Source organism: Watersipora subatra, chromosome 7, assembly GCF_963576615.1.
Source record: "Watersipora subatra chromosome 7, tzWatSuba1.1, whole genome shotgun sequence".
Classification (NCBI taxonomy): Eukaryota; Metazoa; Bryozoa; class Gymnolaemata; order Cheilostomatida; family Watersiporidae; genus Watersipora; species Watersipora subatra.
In genome coordinates, this window is record NC_088714.1 from 16,295,939 (window position 1) to 16,302,676 (window position 6,738).

The following is a 6,738-nucleotide window of genomic DNA, read 5'->3' on the forward strand; positions in this document are numbered from 1 at the left end:
GTTTAGACAATATGCAGTTCATCCACAATAAACATAGTGTTTAGGACCTCAGCAATACTTCTATCAACACAGTACCCTAGCCATCCTCATATCCACACAGTACCTTAGTTATCCTCTCATTCACACAGTACCTTAGTTATCTTCCTATTAGCAGAGTACTTCTTCAAAATGTTAACGATGTTAAAAGCATAGATTTAGCCAGAGTAGGTACAAAACTTACAAACTAAAAAAATATATTTTTTTTGTTCTAAATATTAGCTTTAAAACTATGTATTACAAAAAAAGGATCTTTATAAATATACTCACATCATACTTTTAAAAACTCAAACAAAAGTTTAAATTCACTTGAGCCGAATTTAACCTTCAACGCTATTTAAACAGGTTTGTTTGTGTTGAATCTCTATAAACTAATCTATGTACAGCATGGTGAGTACAAAGCACTGCTAAAAAGGCATGCGTTTGCTCCAATAAATAGCACTTACTTGAATGTGACAAACCCATTGCGAATGTAGGCTAAACCAAACCATGGTCCATCACCTTTCGGAAAGAATTTCTCATTGCTAACGAAGAGAAACAGCATGCCATTGGCCGTATCAGAGTTATTCACCTTGATTTCTATCAGTAGCTCTGTCTTGTAGAGATTAAAGTTGTAGGTTCCAAGTCCATTGTTTGGGGTAACAAAGCCATATTGTCCGAGCTTGTATTCTTCTAAACTTTGACCTAGTCAACATAGAATATGAGTTACAGTAATGTCTTTTTTAAAACCTTTTTTCACTTTAAAGTACCTAAAGTTTTTACATTTGTGCCTATCTACGCACACGCATTTAAAATTTATAACGTTTCGTGTTTAACATTTGTGCATAGTGTTAGAAGTTTCTACTGCTGAGTAATCTACTAAACTTCTATCATCAAACCTTGACATACAAAGCTAATCTTTTCTAGTATTTGCTTTGTATGTTGAGATCTTTGTATGCTGGCACAAAAAATTCCTATAAGAATACATTGATTACTGTTTAACTTGTTCTAAAGAACCAAAAACCTAGCAATGAATACATCATATAAAAATATGTATTAAACTAAATATAGAAACCTCTGTTGTACACCAAAATCTGATAAAATAAAGTTATAGATAAAAATATTCATATCAAAATGGGAAAATTGAGGTCATGAGGTCAAACCATCGTTAATATAGCAGACAGATGGTGCACTGGTAGAGGCCAGATAATGAGGATGACAATCATTACCATGATCATGGTAATGATTGTGGTTGGTGATGATGGTTGTGATGACGACTACAATGACAGCATCGACTTCATGATGCTGACGACCACTCCTCCTATAGCGATGGCAATGACTGCAACTATTAATTATTGACTAAACCACATACACAAAAGAAGGCCTTTAATTGCAAGCTAAGGTTAAAAGAAATTTAAGTTATTTGTACCAAAAATAAATTGATGAGAAATATACATACATAATCTGAACGTTTCTTCATCAAAACCGAGGCATTTAAAAACACTGCAAATTTGATTATTTACTCGCGTATTATATTCTGTCACAAGATTAAGTCATTAGAAACATTTTTAATGAATTTGATATGTGACAAACACTGTTGGGGGCTTGACAATGATTAGTGAGGTAAGATTGCCTGCCTTATGTGTGCTATGTATAGCTGCGTATAACTGATCTCATATCTATGGCATCTGTTGTATCACCTTTTACATAAGAGGGCCCTACATACCGCAAGTTCATGCTTTAGACATACATGTATTTGCGCGGCATCATAATAGAGATACACAATTATTCTAACCTAGACAATGTGAACAATATATCAATATAATTTATGTAGACATTTTTTGTTACTATATTTGGCATTTGTCATTGGATTTTTAACTAGTACCCTGACAGATTGGTGTGCGGTGAGAGCTTCGGGTGTGCTAATAAAGCAGAGAGAATTAGTGTAGCAAAAGTAATGTACAATTCTAAAATCCATGAAGGTAAACTATTAGTTCACCTTTTGGCTCCTAAGCTAAATCTATCAAGCTGTTGAGCTGAATGTTGAGAGTACAAGTTCTGCATGATGTAATTGTTTTTTAATCACCGTTCGTGGCTTTGCGCAGACTGATGTATAGGTGGATACGGCCCGTGTTATAATATATATCTCTTTGGTAAGTTTCACCATTTTTAGAGATTTCTGGCTTTCTTCCGTGTGCATTGCCTTTACCCTTTTCCTTGCAATAACTACTATTTCTCTAAGTACCACGCACTGTGAGGATGATCATGGCTCTTCACAACTTCCTATCCTTGTTCTTTTCAACAATGCTTGTTCTGATAGCTCTACTCATTCTTTCTGATAAATGAACCGCCATCCATTCACTCAAGCTTCCAAAATAGGTCAGCCACTGTCTGACCCTGCTATGTTTTCCTTCCATTCTTCCTATTACCATTAATATTTCTGGACCCCCTTACACATTATGTGTCCAAACAACTCCAGCTGTGTTTTCCTGATTGTTTTTATTTAATTTCTCTCTCTGCTCTTCTTCATACTCAACATTTGTGATATGACCCGCCCAAGATATTTAACTACTTGTAGGACACACAAGATCTGTCCAACTACTAGCAGTTTAAAAAGCAAGATTGATTGTTGAAGACAACGATGGAAGTTTTAAGGTTTAACTTGAAAATTGTTGCCAAGAATTGTCTCAAAGTTGCACACTTTATGAGCGTTAGATTACCATTGGTTTGTTTGAACTACTACCTAAAACCTACCCTGCTTAGAACAAATTTAAGGCTGAGCATTTTGGAGAAAGAATTTTGTAGTTTGTTAAGGAATTAGATGAGACTAAAGCAAAGCTCCTTAAGGCTGGTTCACACTAAGTTCTGTCATATGTTGGAGTTGTCCTTTTGGCGTTCATGCTGTCAGTTTACTATGTGCACAGTAAACTGACAGCATCGACAAAGCAACGTGGATAAGTTGGGAAAGCTTGCAGCTGTCAAACTTTCCCTGTATTTTGCCGAGCATCAACGTCAAACTGCAATGTGCACCACTTTGACAATAATAGTTCGGGTTGCGAATAGAGTGATTTATTTTCGTTTATGATAGTTGCTGTGAGACTAGTATTTGACTCAAGCACTTAAATGCAAAAAAGTTCCTTTGTAAAAAATTAAAAAGGAGAAAGAGAACACTACATCATGGAGCATTTGCTGATTCAAGTGCAGATCAGTTTGTGATAGTGTGAAGATTGTTATCATCGACGATCACCGAAGTATTGCAGCATCAATACCGAGATACGTCGATATAGTTTGAACCAGGCTTTACTGGCCTTTACTGAGTTTATATTCAGTTGATTTTTAGCTGCTGATCTCATTCTGGCTCATCGGAGCCTAAATAAGTAGCATATGCATGTCAGTGCACAATGGATGTCATTCCATGAATATGGGCTGCCAAAATGGCTAGTCATAAAATAACAAGTGGGAGAGATATGCTGCCAAAATCATATGCAATATGAATGTTCTGCACTGAGAGGGCAAGTGAAAATGGTGTAGTGACCATAGAACAAAGAATGTTGAACAGCCCAAAGCATTTATAAGGCAGCACTTGGGTTGCAAAAACCAGGGTAGATATTTACCCAAGTAGTGGCATGTTTGTTAGGTATAAACAAACTCCGTGATTCCTACCGATGGACTGAATATATACACTCATTCAAAAGGAACAAAATCCTGGGATTATTATAGCCTTTTCTTCTATTTCTAATCTGGTGGTGCAATAACGGCTAACTACAATTACTAGTATTATATTTATGCTATAACTAAGTGGCAGCTGCTCCAATATTAAGAATGTTTTTATTAGTATATTAAAACATTTGTGGAGCTCTGTGCTTTACCATAAGAAAAGAGCTTAAGATTTATTATCACAAAGACTACATGAAGACTGTATTTAGAGTTGCACTACTATACATGAACAAACACTAATTATGGCTCTTTTTAAAACACAACTTTTCAAACAATGTTGCAAAGGTATTTAATCAGATGTTACTATTATTTTTGTTTTAGTGCTAAGAAAGTTATTTCCTTCTTTCTTCTTTTTTGCCCTGCAATCACCTTAGGCATTAGTTTTTTTGTAGATCTTTGTATCTAATACCAAAAAGGAATGCATGGATCACAGTTTAGTATTATTCAAGAGCTATACAGCCATACATTTAGAAGATGAATTTGTACATATGCACCAATTCACAAAACTGCAATGTGTTAAGGCGTTATAGTCGTATCATATTAAATGTTACTTTGTATGTCAAGACCAAAATTTGTTTGTTTATGTTAAATCTAGGTCAGTCAAGGTAAGTTAAGATAGACAGATAGACAGATTGTAAGCCTAGGTTATACAATATTCCTAATCAAGGCGCAGTACACCGCTTGTGTCCACATATCTTATGTATCGGCCAATATACACAGTCCGTACTCTCGACTTGTAACAGATGTACAAATATTGACTATTAATAACAGATGAGTGCAGAGTACTTGCTATCCTACCAACTAACAAGACAGTTGCTCTTGCTTTCTGACTAGCTACAGAAGCTGGCTTTACAATCAGCTGCTAGCAAGCAGATATTCTACTTCTGAGTACTAATCAATGCTCAAAACCTCAAACTAAGTTCCAGATGTTTCTAGAACCTTCTAGAAATCTTCTTTAAAAAAAGATTCTCATACCTATTCAACTCCATTGTTTAAAACTGCTAAATATTTTCCTGTTTTTGTCCTACACCACCATCGTGTTCGTATGCTTGCTCACAACCTGTACATACTACACCGGTTGGTCTTTCTTTAAAACCATCCACCCTTGCTATATTAGTAAATCATTTCTCAATCTACCGCTTCCAGCATTTACTTTAGCATTTAAACATAGTCAGCCTTCATACTAACCTGCTGACACCTGGCAAACCAAAAACACTAATCTATTTAAGACAGCCTTAAAGTGGTGCCTGTAGTCGAGGCCAGAATAGTCTGCACATCGTTGAGCTGTCTTTTTCTTTTCCTTTAAATTGTAGTAATTTCTCATCCATGGGAGCCACATATTGCACACTACCTGCTAACTAGGCTCTGTGCCTTGATTAGCCAAACTACTGTGTACATGGAGTAAATGACACTAAGATGGCCAATCATGCAAACATTTCGTTACCGAACAGCAACACTGAATTACGACAAAATGAAAATGATACAGCTGTTGCCTTGATGGTATTGCAGTGCCATATGGAAGTGTGTCACTATGCTGTCGCTGCATGGAAACTTAGTTAATGTGTGATAAGAACGTCTAGCACAACTACTATTGTGGTGGATGGCGTCCCCTTACATTTAGCCAAGCCAAGCCGATGTACAGCCGAGTCAAGAATAGCCAAGCCAGAGCCGTACCGACTGAAGACCGAGCCGAGCTGGACCGAGCCGAGTTGGACCGAGGCGAGCCGAGCTGGGTCTAACCAAGCAGAACAGGGGCGGAGTTTAGCAGCTATATAAGCCCGAACATTTGTTTAGTAGAGCAGAGTTGTTTTGGGCCTGTTCATTGCTTGTCACTTGATTCATTTCTTGTACACCTTGATGAACTAAGCAGAAATATATGTATTGTACTCATGCACGAGTCTTGTACAAGTGGAGGAAAGTGAAGGTCGCACAAACCTTTACACTATGTGCTTATGACCATCAAAAAAATTTCAGTTCAAATAAATTAGCATCATACTTCTTCCTTAGCAATATTAACCACTCATTTTTTTCAAAACTTACAGGCCTTCTGCACTGATATTCGAAGAGTTCATACTTAGGTGTGTAGTAGACTCTAAGACTCAATAAGCAAAAGCACCTCTGTTCTACATTTTTGTATTGGAAGTATACACATTTAATAGTGAGTTAATTCAGAAGAAACTTACTGTCTGAAGGCAGTAGAAACAGTAGAGCTAGTCGGCTAGCAAGTATGTGAGATACCTTTACCATATTTTCTCTAGTTAGTCCATGTAGCACACAACTATTTTTACTTTGTGACAACAAACGATTTACTTTTATATTCCTTCTATAAGTCAATGAAGCTAGTAAATTACATTGCTTGTCTTTTTTATTCTTGCCTTAAGCTTAAACAGCAAACCGTTTAATATAAAATATAAATATATATCTATAAAGCTTTGATATACACGTACAAGTACGCAAAAAGCTACACTTTTACGAAAGTGTTTATTTCTGTTCATCCATTGGATTAATTTATAATATATTAAATGCATACAACTTTTACTATTTACTTGCAAACTTTTGCTTAAAGCTACAGGTAAATAGCTAAAATAAGTAACTGAAAATGCGAAATAGTCCACACATTTTTTAGAACTCACTGCAAATGGCTACCTGCATCTCAACATTTAGCCTTTGCTGCTGCTTTTCCAAAAGCATATAAATAATAAAAATAGCATAAAAATAAACTGAGAAAATGTAAACATGGCCGCGTTAAATGTAACAAATTTATAGACTATCAGCCCCAAATTTTAATAGCCGTAAGCAAAAATGCAATATTCAAACTTAGGCATCTGCATATGGCCAGTGTGGTGGTTATAATTTATTTCCGCAACCTTCAAAATGTGAAATATGACTATCAATTCTAAAGGTCAAAGTTCATACTTTTGTTTTTAAGTAAATGAAAAAAACTTATTTCAATTTTATGAAGACCATCTATTGTATGAGCAAGTTGTGATTTGAAATGCCATTTTG